General features: G+C 34.5%; 1 protein-coding gene across 4 annotated transcripts in view; it reads left to right on the top strand.

Annotated features, from left to right (window-relative positions):
• CSNK2A2IP (casein kinase 2 subunit alpha' interacting protein) overlaps window positions 1–15,086 on the top strand; it is a 128,927-nt gene that overhangs the window by 30,539 nt on the left and 83,302 nt on the right. The window lies entirely within an intron of this gene.

The raw sequence follows: 15,086 nt of genomic DNA, 5'->3' as shown, positions 1-15,086 counted from the left end.
CTTCTTTTATTTTCTTTCTCAATGTGTTTGCATTGACCTTTGATCTGTACCCCTTGAAGGGCAGTTCACTTTGTGATTGTAGGGTGGATGCCAGTAGCTAACAGATCTTGCTCATTCAAGTTTAGAGGGCAAGACAGTTGATTCCAAAAAGTCTCTTAGAAGAGTGGGGAGGAACTTTCTCACAAGCTCTGTAAACCTCTCCTCGCACGTTCCCAAAATCTTCCACATGATCAGTCCTGAAATAATCACTGGTGGGGGAGAAGATCTACCCTTAGGTAAATCAGGCCCACATCTGACTGGGAAGAGAAACCCTATACCCCCCACAATCCTGAGACATATAACCTTCTTGGCAAAAAGAACAACATGAAATAATTTTTTTGGATGGCAAGGATTGGAGAAATTACTGGTTAGGCAACCTGTTGATTATCAGATACAGTTACTATGGCTATAGCATAGTGAACAAAAAGGAGAGTGAAAAGAAATGAGACAAGCTGTTTAGGTGGAGGTTAGAGAATGCACAGCCTTGTAAGATATTGACTTTGTATTCCACTGTAATTGAAGGAAAAATAAATTTTTGGATTTTCAAGTACGTGTGTGTGTGTGTGTTGTGTGACAAATTCAGACTGTTTTTCTTGCAGGAAACAATTACAGAAATTGGAAAATAATTAAAAACAGAAATTTGAAGGCACTGGAAAATAACCAAAGGAAGACAAAAACTTCAGAAGTGTTTATTACTGAAATACTGCTACTGCATCAGGTAGAAAGTGTAACCTTGTGGCTTGTTTTTGCAAAACCTCAGCTTACATGACTCAGTTTCAGAGCGGAAGAATTGCCGAATACCTAAGGGAACATTCTAGAAGCAGGAGCCCCACCAAAGAGCTGAAATCCAGAAATCTGAGCAAAAATTTTGCCAAATCTCTGGATGGACCCAGGGAGTTTGTTGACAAAGCAGGGAGAGAGTAGAGGTGAGCCTGTTCCTGAAAGACAGAACCGCTTCTGGTGAGACACTGGTTTGTCCTGTCTTTGATTGAGTACATTCGCTGGCCACACGCAGCTTGGGTGGCAGAAAACAGAGCCTTATTAGATTGATTTGTCACAAGGTAGAATTCTGGCATAAGAAGAGCAACTTCCAGTGAATATGCATATAGTTTACCGGGGGTACCTAGAGGCAAGAAACCACCAAAAGGGTGAGCCTTTAAATCTGAGCACAAACTCAACTATAGTCCTTGGCAGACTCCTAAGCAAAATAGGCATGGAGGAGGCCACCAGGGGCCTAGGCTAAAAAACAGCAATTGGAATCCAAGAACACTTGGCAACAATATCAGCTTCTTCACACCACGGGGGAGACAAATTTCAGTTTGATTCCAAGGCAAGTTAGTGGCTTATGGAACCAAAACTTAGCAATCCTATGAAGAAGAAAGGAGATTTCAGAGCCGCTGTAACACACCAGCTGTGCCATCTTAAATAACAGAGAGGAGGCACTATGAAAGAAAATAATATTTATTTGGAATGAGCATTGCAAGGAGATACAGGTGCCATAGTAAACTATATTCAGGGAGATAGGGAAAAGACCGAAGTTTTAAAAGGAAAAATGAGAAACATTACATGATTATTTTGAGATAATCATCTTTGAATACAAGGATCAATAACAAAAGTGACATCAGTCAAAGGCTGGACCAGCAGTGACTAGACAGATATATTCACAGAAATAATTTTTGTGTAAGATCGTGATGACTTTTGTGCAAAGTTGTGTTTTTTGTAGTCTTTCATGATAATTTTTGTTATTCAGCATTCATACATGAGAACCTTCCCTTCCATGAAGGGAAGCTTCACAGCCTTCCCTGGCTCCATTTTTCATTTCTTTTCTTTTCTCTCTCTCTCTCTCTTTCTGAAAAACCTGAAGTAAATCCATTTTGATTCTGCAACTTTCACATCTGTTATGGATTGAATATTCATGTTCCCCAACATTTATATGTTAAAGCCCTAAACCCCAATGTGGCTGCATTTAAAGATGGAACCAATTAGTTCCAAGGAACGAATTAAATTTAAATGAGGTTGCAAGAGTGGAACCCAGATTTGATAATATTATCTTCCTTATAAGAAGAGACACTGGAGATCTCTTGCTCTCTTTCTCCTTGCCCACACATAAAGAAAAGGCCAGGTAAGAACATAATGAGAAAGTAGCCCTCTGCAAGCCAGGAAGAGACACTAGATACTGAATCAACCAGCACCTTCCTCTTTGACTTTTAGCTTTCGGAACTGAGAAAATAAATTTATGTTTAAACCAACCACTCTACAGTATTTGGTTATGGCAGCCTGAGTCAATGGTTATGACAAGTTTGCAACAAAAAATTACTAGCCATAGAAATAAGAAATAAAATGGAAAGTGTGATGTACATGCAGGAAGAAACCGATTCATTGGTGCAAACTGATTGCAAGTGGTTCAGAATGTCAAATGAGCATAGACTTCAAAGCAGCCATTACAAGTTTTCAATAAAGAAAAATACTTTCAAAGATAGAAGGGAAATGAGTTATTGCAGAGTAAACAGGGAACCTAATAGAGAAATGAAAACTAAAGTTAAAATATAACCAAATGGAAATTCTAAAATTGAAGATTACAATAACTGAAAATAAAAATACCTTAGATGGGTTCAAAAGTAGATTGGAGATGGCAGAGAATGAGTTGGTTAACATGAACATAGTTCAATATCCAATCCAAAGGGCAGAAATAAAAATAAAGAAAAATGAACAAAGCTTCCTCAGAGGCTTGTGAAAAAGTATCATCTGGTTCAACATATATGTAATTGGAGTTAAGAAGGAACAAAAGAAAGAGAAAGGTACAGAAAAATATTTCCAGAGATGATAGCTGAAAATTTCTGATATTCAAAGGCAAACATGAATTTACACCTTCAGGAGGCTCAATGTGTCCCAAATTGCAAAATAATGAAAACCACATCTACACATATTATAGTTAAAATGTTGAGAATCAAGCATTATATGGAATACACTGAAAGCAGCAAAGGGAAAATAAGTCAATTACATACAGGGGACTCTGATAAGTATAAGCTAGCTTCTTATCAGAAATAATAGAGGTCAGGAGGCATTAGAATGACATATTCAAAGTGCTTATAGAACAACAATGACAAAAAAAGGTTAACTAAGATTTCTATACCCAGCCAAGCTGTCTCTCAAAATGACTTTCCAATAAACAAAAGTTGAGATAGTTTATTGCACTAGTAAAAAAAACCTTCAGGCTGAAAAGCAATCAGTCATAAAGGAAAGAATAAAAAAGGCCGGATATTGCACATTTTTGCCAGTATATAACTAGATATTTATAGCTATCTTTTCATTTTAAAATTTTTAAAAGATCTATGGCTATGTAAACTCAAATTTATACACTATACAGTTAAGTTTATAACATATAGTCATGTATTATGTTGGTGCAAAAGTAATTACAGTTTTTGCCACTACTTTTAATGTAAAAGTTTTGGCAATTACTTTTAATGGCAAAAACAGCAATTACTTTTGCATCAATCTAATATTATATATGAAAATGATAACACAAAGGACGAGGGTGTTAAATGAAACTATATTGTTACAAGCTTCCTATATATCACTAAAAATGTCAATATTTAAATATATTGAAATAATTTAAAGATTAGTGTTTATATCCTAGAGCAACCATTAAAACATGTAAAGAAATTTAGCTATGACAAAAGAAAAGTTAAATTATATGACAAAAAATTTGTTTAATCCAAAGAAGGGAAGAAGTAGGGAAAAAAATACAAGTGAGGCAAGCAAATGATGAATAGCAAAATGGCAGAAATAAGTCCAGGCCTATTGATTAATTACCTTAAATGTAAACAAACTTCAATCAGTAGAGATTGTCACAATAGATAAAAAAGCAAGACCCACGTGTATGTTGCCTACAAGAGATGTATTTTGTTTATTTTTTTATATTGCATTTTAAATGTAAGCATGTTGAAAGTAAAAAAATAGAAAAAGCATAATGTGCAAATGGTAAGCATATGAAAGCTGAAGTGGCTATACTAACATCACATTAAATAGATTTAACACGAGGATTATTACTAGAGACAGAAGTGGGTATTTCCTAATAAAAGTTTTGATACAACAGGAAGATATAACAATTATAAATGTGAATTCATCTACTAAGAGACCTCCAAAATACTTGAAGAAAAACTTGGATAGAACTACAAGAAATAATAGACAAATTAACAATTACAGCTGTAAATTATATTACTCTTCAGTAATTGATAGAACAAGTTTACAGAAATTCAGTAAAGATATAGAAAAATTAAACAGTACTCTCAGATGATTTGACCTAATTGTTATTTATAAAATACTCTAGCCAGCAACAGTAGAATATATTTCTCTTCAGAAGAACATGGGACATTTAGCAAATTAGACTATATTCTGGGCAATAAAACACTGTGTCAATACATTCAAAAGGACTAAAGTCACCAAAAGTATATTTTCTGACCACAGTGGAACTAGATTACAAAAATTAATAATAAAGAAATATGGAAAATCACATGTATTTGAAAATCAACTGATAAACTTCAAATATAATTCATAGATTAAAGAAGAAATAAAAATTTCAAGACATTTTGAAGGGAATGAAATTGAAATCACAACATTTAAAATATCAAATTTTGTGGGATATAGTAAAGTGGTGTTTAGCGGAAAATTTCTAACAATAAATGCTTCCCCTACAAAAGAAGACAGATTGAAAGTCAAAGTTTCCACTTTCATGGGCTAGAAAAAGAATAGCAAATTAAATGTAATGGAGGGGAAAAAAAAAAAAAAAGAAATAATGAAGGTGGTGAGAGCAGAAACTACTGAAATAGAAATTTTAAATTTTTAGAAATGAATACAATGGAGAAATGCAATAAAGTCAAAAGTTAATTATTTTCAAAAATAAAAACCTAATAAATATCTAATTGAACTGAGCAAGCAAAAATAAGAAAACACAGATTACCAATATAAAAAAAAAGATGAGATATCAGTATAAACATATTCGAAAGATCAGATACTCTTATGAACAGCTTTATGCTAATACATTACAAAACTTAAGAAGAAAAAATTCTTGAAAGACAAAAGTGATTTGAGATAAAAGAGATAACCTAATAGTTCTGTATTAATAAATAGTGAATTATTGAAATTTACAATTTAAATCCATTTTACCAAGGAACTGTAGGTATATATGGCTTCTCTGGTAAATTCTATCAAATATTTAAGGAATAAACAATACCAATTCTATACAGATTCTTTTAGAAAAGGATCACTTAGCTGTTGGATGGAGAATAGATTACACAGAAGGAAGTGCTAAAGCGGGAAGGCTGGTTAAGATCCTGCTAAAATAGTGCACATTAAGTTGATGGTGAATTAAATTAAGGTTGTAGTAGGGAAATTTGTCATTGTGGTTTAACTAAGGACATATTATGGAGGAAGAGCTATATATTTGGGTGTGAGCCAGTAATGAAGAATTCTAGTTTGTATGTGTTGAATTCGAGATGCTTCTGAGATAACCAAGTGGAGTTGCCAGCTGGGCAATTGATGGAATGATATTGTCTTCAGAGGAGAGTTCCAGGCTGAAGATAATGGATTTGGGAGTCATCAACATACAAACAAATTTTACCAAGGAACTGGATGAGATCATCTAGGCAATAGGTGTAGATGGAAGAGTAAAGACTGATATGGACACCTTGTTAAAATCTACCAGTATTTTTCCCCAATATATCAATTTTATTGTTTTTCTCTCTACATACATTTATTTGCTAATGAAAATTGTAAAAACCGATCAAAATGTACTTTTATTGCAATTCAAATTTTTGAAACCCAGAAAATGTAATTAATTATGGTACAGCCAAACTACCCAATATTCTCTTTACATTCTTTCCTCAAAAGTTACTTTGCTTCAAATTCTTGATGTTAGACTGCATCTCACTGACTTCAGTCTTCTAAAACACATGGGAATACTTGGGACCCATTGGGGCTTCTTTGAGTCAAATAAAAAGTAGAGCTAAAGTATATGGAAGCTATTCAAATATATTCACACTGTACAGATTCCCAGTGGATGACTGGTATCAAGGTAGGAAGAAAAAGATACAAGAAGAAAAAGACATCACAGAACTCATCATAGGTTATCACAATTATTGGTGTAGAGTCTATACTGTCATACAGTAGCTTCCACAACCTCATGCATAAAATTACCAGAAATAAAGAAAAGTAAAGGAATAAGGTTTAAGGCTAAGTTGCCTCACTGTCATAATTCTCTATTCTAGTATTCTCAGAAGGATCCCATTTGTGATACACAAACGGCAGCCACATTTGAATGGTTCACTTCTTGCTCTATTCTGAATGACTTTCTGTGAGCCCAGTGTCTGTTATTTCTCTTTCAAACTGAGAAAGTCTGTTCAGTAAAAAGTATCTCAGTTTTACCATCCTTTTTTGAACAGATAACATGTCCTTACTACCCTCCTCTCGTAAGGCAAGCCATCTCTGATCTCCTGGAAGATTTGTTCTCTTCAATGCTGTTGTTGGGGGGTGAACCTTATGGTAGAAGGGAAGGGAATTTCGTACCAGGGTTAAGTGTCAGATTATGAAGCTATATTAATATTTTAGAGGAGTAGTTATGAGAGGACTCTTGTTGTGAGCACTTGTGAAGACTCTGGGATCAATGTTGGGTTAAGATTTGTGATGGGTCTATCGGTGACATAGTCACAGCTCTAAGCATATCCCTGGATCTTTGGATCCCAGAGGAAAGTGTTGATACCCCCTCAAATTTATGTAAAATAACCTGGAAAGAACTCTATAGCCCAGAAAGGGCCTAAAAACCCAAACTACAGCAAACAGTGGTGAAAGGGAGCCTACTAGTGTTTTAGAAGCATACATGGACAAGAGAAGGAAGCAAATTATATTACTCTATATTCAATATTCTTTATTTCTCAATAAGTCTTCCAAAATTATTTTCACAAAAACTCAAAACTTCACTCCTGACCCACATATTCACTCAAGACACCATGCTCTCTTCTTCAGTTGGACTGAAGAAGTGGCCACTCTGTCCCATTCCTATCAACCCCATTTTGTGTCATCCCCATTAGTTGTTACTTCCTCTTTCTGGAGAGTTCCTTCCACTGATATCCTTACAGTGTGCTCAATCCCATTCAGATTTCAGCTTGTATTATCCAAACCCAGAGAAGTGGCCGTTCTCTCCCTGGCTGACCAAAATCTATTCTTTTCTTCTTACTCTGTCCTATTGTATGATTTAATTTTCTCCAAAGCCATTTCGTTATTTAAAATTATTTTTATCATTCATTGCCACATTATTTCCTCTTTTCCCCACTTTTCTATATTTCTAAATATTGTTGTGCTCTGTGATTTGACCTCAGTTTTCTTCTATTTTTTTCGTTGTATTCCTCTCCCACTCTAAAATATGTTAATTATTCAAATCAATTTCCTACCTTTCCTATTTATTTTTGTAGAGCCAGCTCTAGAATAGTGTACATCTGGCACATTGTAGGCACTCAGCAAATATATATATATTTTTGAGTAAGGTGAATGAATACTGAGGCCTTTTGATCTTAGTTCATTAAAATGGCTAATTTCAGTCTTTAACTTGCTACAGATCTTCACCTATCTTCATCATTCTTTTCTTCTAAGAGAAAAATTCCCCTCCCACACCAACGCTGAGGTCTTCCGTTATTTCCTCTATCTATTCTCATTTTATTAGCTTCGAGATCTAGCTCATTGAGTTATATTCTATCTTAGTTTCAGTTAATGTTTACGTTCACTATTTTTTTTAGCCTACAAATATATTCAAATAAAAAACAAACAAGACCTTTCCCTTGTTCCTGCCATTTTCTCACGCTAACATAGTTTCCCTCATTCTTTTTGTGGCTACACTTATTGAAAGAGTATTAACATTTGACCTGTATGTCAAGCTCGAGCACTGATTCTGGCATTTACCAAACTTTATTCTCAGATTACCAGTATTTCCTAGTTATTAAACCCAATGACTTTTTTCAGTTCTTACCCTCTTTAACCACTCTGCAGCAGTCAATGCTCTTGTTTGTCTTTTCTTTTTTGCAACTCTTTTGTAAGTTCGTTTCTATGATACAGTGTTCCTATTTTCCATTCACATCTCTGAATTCTCTAAATCTCAATCATTGTCTCAGTTTCCTCATTTTACCTACAAAAAGAAGGTGTTCCTTAAGAATCCCTTTCTCCACCCTCCTTCCAATGGCAAACTCATTTGATATCATGGTTTTAACAATCAACAATAGGTTAGTGATTCATAAATCTGCAGTTTGACTTTTTGCAGAGATCCAGACCCTTACTTCCACTGCTGAAGTTTTTTTTTTTTTTTTTTTTTTTTTTTTTTTTTTTTTTTTTTTTTTTTAGACGGAGTCTCGCTCTGTCACCCAGGCTGGAGTGCAGTGGCCGGATCTCGGCTCACTGCAAGCTCCGCCTCCCAGGTTCCCGCCATTCTCCTGCCTCAGCCTCCCCAGTAGCTGGGACTACAGGTGCCCACCACCTCGCCCGGCTAGTTTTTTGTTTTTTGTTTTTTTTGTATTTTTTTTTTTGTATTTTTTTTGTAGAGACGAGGTTTCACCGTGTTAGCCAGGATGGTCTCTATCTCCTGACCTCGTGATCCGCCCGTCTTGGCCTCCCAAAGTGCTGAAGTTTATAACCTAAAGTCCTTGCCATAACCTCAAAGTCAATATTTCTGAAATGAAACCCATCATCATTTTCCCCAGACTTTCTCACTATATACTGGTGCCCCTCTACCTAGAGTTGCGAACTTTGGTATTTTCTCTTATCTCTATCTTTTCGTCATTTCCATATTAAATTATTTGTTAAACCCTGTTTATTCTAGCTCTGTTACATCTATAACACTTGTCTGTGTCTCTACATTTCTATCGCTACTGCTGTGTTCAGACCGCGGTACTGTTTGACCTATGAACGATTGAATCTGTATTACAACTGCTTTTTTTTTCAATCTGTATTAAAACTGCATTTTTTTTATATTGTAATGTCTCCTTTCAACCACGTTGCATTCTGTTGATGGCTTAACTTTCTTAAAGCACAGTGTTGATCATATTGTAAATATTAATAGTAATAATAGTGAAAAATTACTGTTGACTGCATGCTAAGCACCATTTTAAGTGCTTTATAATTAGCCCCCATACAAATCTTATAACACAGTCACTCTTAATGTCTTCATTTTGTGGAAGAGAAAACTGAAGAATAAGAAAGGTATGTAAGTAATATTCTCAAGATCGCACAGTTGGGCAGTGTTACATGTGGTATTTGATGATTTTAACAACACACAGAACTGCATTCTTCGTAAAATCTGAAAAGACTCTTTACGTCTACATAGTGACCATCTGTGACTTTTACTTAATTCACTTTCATAATTGAAAAAAATTCAGCCTTGTTTAAGCAATATCAGTGATATAACAGATTTTATGTGCTAATGAGATATGATTTTCCATTTTTCACATACCCCCCAAAAATATATATAGCCATCAAACCAAAAAATATCAGTGTATGACCTAAAATCATATTGCACACCATATTTCAAGACATGCTTGTCTGCAAAAGTTACAATTGTTATGCTGCTATGCATTTTTTGTCATTCAGATTTATTAATGATGCAATTTTAACTTAAATATGTAACTTTCCACCACTTTTACCCTTTATTGTCTCATCAGTAAAAGTAAATAAGTGAATAAATTACAGATGAGTAAATGCAGTTCCTCTTTCCTCTATATACTTCACTCCTTCTGGACTTTTTCCTGTTTTGTTTACGCTACCTCCTTTTGAATAGCATGACCTGAACTTCTGAATACATCAAAATTCTGTCTTTTCCACTCATGAAGACTCAACGAGGTTGTATATTGCTATGACTTGATGGAGTTCTGTATTAGAAACCAGTGTTTTCCAGTAAGACCCTTCACAATGAAGAAAGTGAACTGTTCAATACTGTAACATGTGGTTACTGAGCACTTGAAATCTGGCTAGTGAAACTAAAGAATTAAACTTTTAGTGTGATTTAATTTCAATTAATTAAAATTTAAATTTAAAAAGACACATATGGCTAATGGCTTCTGTACTGAATAATATAGCTCTAAATTATCAATGAATACATTGGTATTGCTGAATGATCAATGTATTCTTAAAATTTATATTATTGGAGCATATACCTATCTTTTCTTTGTTACTGTTTATAATATTCTGAAGGAAAGAATTGGCATTTTATAATTTTTCTATGTGTCTTAGTGCATCTTGCACATTTATCTTTGTTTAAAAGTACACAATAAATATTTGTTATGTAACTGATTGAATGGATGACCATCTGTTAACTTTGTTTAACTGTGTTAGTATTAGTGGTATCAAAAGCTGCTCCATAATTTTTTTCAAGATAATAACAAACATAAAATAAATGCTTATAATAAAAACTTGGCCTCACCTTTGCCAATATGATACCTTAAGGTAAAATGCTTTCATTTCATTAATTCATTCACGTTTTGCTTGGCATTGCTAGATATGAAAATCATCCTTTTTGTTGTTGTTGTTAATGATCTCAGCTCCAAAGTCAATCTGACCACAGGGCTCCAGTTTAACTAGACCTCAGTCAACAAATCCTGAACATGTTAGCCTAGATTCACCACAGTTTTAATCGGCATTTTGCACATGGAAAGCTTCCCGGGTGGCACAGACCCTTGGGACACTTGTTTCTTTCTAATGGAACTGCCTGTTTCTCCTTCTGCTGGTTTCAGAATAAACGCCTTGTCAAAAAAAAAAAAAAAAAGAAAAAAAGAATTAGATTTTGACAGCTTATTTCTATGGTTAATTGAGGTGGTATATATACTTGACACTTATCTAAGTGCAGAGTGGAAGATGAAGACATATTTTCTACAGGCATTCTCTGTTTTAGAGCAGGTCACTTTCTGGGGTCCTTTCAATATGCCTGTGCAATTAACAGTAGTGATAATTCTGCTTCATATAATTATGTCTTTAAAGTTCTTTCAAGTTGACAGATAAAGTTTTATTTTTGTAGGGTCTGAATTATTTGAATCTTCTTCAATTCCACCCTCTGGGATTTCCCTCCTTAGTCCTGTGAATTAATATTGACTGAAAAATACAAAAGATAATGTACAAACCCACTCAGTTTAAAGAAAATAAGGGAAAAAGTCATATCAGAGATTACCTTAATTGTTGCCCCTAAATTTGTTAGGGCAGGTCCTGGCATTGTTAGGCCAATCTTAACAACATTTGATTTTTTTTGTGTATTAAAAGTTCTTTAGCATTTTGTTTCACGTGTCATCATTGCTTTGTAATGCAGGCTGTTGTTTTTTATTTTTCAGAAAGATCTTATTTTTTAACATGCCAAGGCTATCTCATGCAGATATCAAATAACTTCCTCAGAAGTGATTCTCATAATCTAATTTAATGTTAGATACCATTTATTATAGCCACTATATTAAACGTTATATTATATTGTATATATTATATTGTAAAATTCCATTTCAATCTATAAAACATTTAAGTAAAACTAAAAATGTTGTAAATGTATAGAATATCAATTTGTGAAAAGGTTGACAAAAGCATACATGCTTTAAAAACTGTTAATGCAGTTCTCCATTGTTATAAATGTGAGAGGTATGAATTTTTATTGGGAGAAGAATTAATAGAAATAAATTAGAAGGCTAAATAGCTATTTTAAAAAAAGCAAAAATAATTTTTACCTAGAAAAGGTAAATCTCTTCATTTAGGCCAAACCACAAATACAGATAATAGTTCAGGATAACTAAAGTAACAATGCTGAAAGAAATAAGGTGTTTGCAATTTAAGAGCCAAAAGAACTAGCCAAAGAGAATATTAGATTATATCAATAAATATTAGTGGTTCACAAAAAGGATCTTACTGCAAGGGCACAAATTATGTTTTAATGTTTAATTTTCTTAAATATTATCTTTGATTATATTTAATATTTCTTAAATGTTTTATTTGATTATCTTAGAATATCATTTATTAAGATCACTAGATCAGTAGCACTTTTAGGAAATATTTATTTAAATGACACTGAAATCTATTTATAAAACTGTTATAGAAAAAACCAGCTATTTCTAGATAGCACTATTTAGACGTTAAGGCTACAGAATTATACTTTTGTTGACTGGGATTGCCCCATATAAAACAGAGTAAGGTAGATTACTGACCTAAAATATGAGTCAGAATTAAGACAAGAAAGGAACATAATAACTATAAGAAATAGAAAAAAAATTATAGGTAAAAATATTGTGTCAGAAAAAGAGAGTGAAAGGTATAGACCAATTATCTAATGATAAAGTTTTTAGGAGGCAAATGATTCATAGGTTTATTTTTGTTTCTTTCACATGTTGACCTATCAAAACTAGTATCTTCCGACTAAGTGTTTAGTTTATTCCTGCCAAGGAGCCCAGATATTAGAGGGTTTGGGATGATGTATATTCTTTATACATGTGTAAACAGAGTGCCAGTCAAATTGGAGATTAAATAGGTTCCCCGTGAAAGAGGTTACTGAAAATGCCAGGCTCTTGCTTATGGTTAGTGGAGACGAAAGCCCCTGAAGCAGGGAAAACCTCAGTGACCTGCACTTATGCCATGTTAGGGCTGGGATCTGGTCCCCGTCCTGAGATTAGGGTGTGGTAGAAGGTTTGTTCATGAAGGTTACCACTCTTAAATGTTCCTAGCCAAAAAATGTGTTTCCTGAGAGAAAAATAACATCTGTTTGTAAATAAAGACCTGAGGTCTTCTCAAGGGGCAGAGGACAATCGATAACTTGGATATTCCTCCTCGAAACTGCAATTTGGAAAATCAAGCAGAATGATTCTGAATGGTATTGGCCAAAGCCCGTAGACAGGGAGGGGCAATGAGACTCCTGAAATAAAATTTCCTGTAGGAAAGGAATAGTATGGGCTGGCTCTTTAGGTTGAATATAAGGTACAAACTATTACTGTTATTGTTGGAGGTAGGTGGTGGTGAGGTCTTACTGGTTATAAAAAGCATGAGGCTATGGTGGGAAGGCCTTCATGGCCTAACCTTGGTGCTGTTATGTGGGAAACAGCTGCTGGAATAAGTAAGTGGTCCTCAAGAGGGTGTATCTTCAGACTCCAAGCATGGAGACCCACTGTGACTATCTTGGCAGATAAAATGAACATTTACAAGATTGGGAAAAGTAATTTCAGCAGTGACACAATTGGACAGTGAGAGATAATGACAGTAAAGGAAGACCAGGTGTGAGATTCCTATAAGATTGGTTTCAGAATAGAGCAAGAGGAGCTGTTTAGAAGTGATAGATATGTTTATGGTATTAATTGTCATGATGGTTTCATGGGTGTATGCTGATCTAAAAATGTATCAAATTATATACATTAAATATCTACACCTTTTCATGTGTCAATCATACCTCAATACACTGGTTTTTTAAAAAAGAACTTAGAAGATAACTTGTTCTAGCCAGGAGATCAACTATGAGTGTCTGTTCTACTCGTTCCAAGAAAAGTGACCACAGGCAACCACTTTTACTGTAGGCATATTCTTTGTTCTCTCCCAAGCTGCTTCTTCACCCAATTTTCCTGCAGCATGAAGACTTTCTCTGTATCCTTTTCGATCTAACTTGTTCAGTTAGTCACTACTTGGTGTAGGATATTTCTTCTGAATATGATTCTTAGACTAAGCCATCTCGGAGTAGGATATTTCTTCTGAATATGATTCTTAGACTAAGTCATCTAGGAGTTGTCTTTTTACAAATAATGGCTACCTTTGAGATAGAAACTGATCCTTGGTACAATCCTCTGTAGTCAGGACATCAGTATTGAGGAAATGAAGGGCAGATGGTCCCAATAAATTTGTGGCATGAGTTTGTGATGGAGTCAGAAGAGTGACACTGCCTCTGCCCTAACAGAATGTGGAGGGCTAGGCAGAAGCTGCCAATAGATGGGGCTTAATTAAGACCTGTGGAGACCTCAAGCACTGAGAATGTTATGGTACTTCTGAATGAGCAATCTAAATATATCAATCTGCAAAATATATATACAAAAGTCCAAACAAGTTCTGATTTTTCCTATATAGAATTTTTGTTTTCTTATTTTTTGCTGTTGTGGTTTCTATCTTGCAGGGCCCCTTAGCAGCTTCTTTGTTTGTCCATCAAGAAAATATTTTTGGACAAAAACAAACCTGTAGTTCATTGGAAGCAAGGCATTGGGCCCAGTGATAAAGATCTGAATAAGGAAGATGCAGAAGACGTTAATCATAGGCTTATCAATGCCCTTAGGAGATCTGTCCCCCTGATTGAAGCAACTCTGACCTTTGGAAGTTCATATCCAAGAAGTATGATATCAATCTTATTTTTAAATAAATTAAAAATTTGGTTGCTGACTTGGTTCACTTGTGCACAATGCAAATCTAACCTTTTTGGGTACATTATTATTTAGCTCTGAGTTTCAATTTTCTATCAGAGTGAATTGCTTGAATGAAAGTACTAGATAAGGTCTGGAAGCCAGTTTCTAATCTCACATTTCCTATTGATTAACTCTGTAGCATTGCACAACAGTTTACATTGTAGGCCAACAAACTAATCTCAGGTTTCTTCTCCTTCTCCTTTCCTTCCTCCTTGCCTCTCTTCCCTCTACTTATTATTTTTTTTTTGTCTTCGTCTTCATCTTCTTCTTTTTTGGAGGTCCTGTAGAAGATTAAAAATAGGGCTCCCAAAGGCCTTTTCTGGGCCTACCCCTTAACTCTCAAATCCAATGGGCACTAACAAATTTCTTAAAATAAAAAATATGAGATTATGTAGTATTGTAGAAACACTATGGACATTGGAGTTGGGCAGACGTAATCTCTAATCTAAAATCCATCGTTCACTGCTTGTGAAATCGTAGGCAATTTTATATCTATCTTTCTGGGGTCAGAATATTTATTTATAAAATGATGATGACAATGCACAGTTGTGAGTATTAATAGAGGTAATGTATATAAAACACCCACCACAATGTTTGATGCACAGTCAAGTCTTC

This window comes from Macaca fascicularis, chromosome 2 (genome assembly GCF_037993035.2).
Source record: "Macaca fascicularis isolate 582-1 chromosome 2, T2T-MFA8v1.1".
In the NCBI taxonomy this organism is placed as follows: Eukaryota; Metazoa; Chordata; class Mammalia; order Primates; family Cercopithecidae; genus Macaca; species Macaca fascicularis.
The sequence above is the reverse complement of the archived record's forward strand: the minus strand, read 5'-3'. Positions and strand labels throughout refer to the sequence as shown.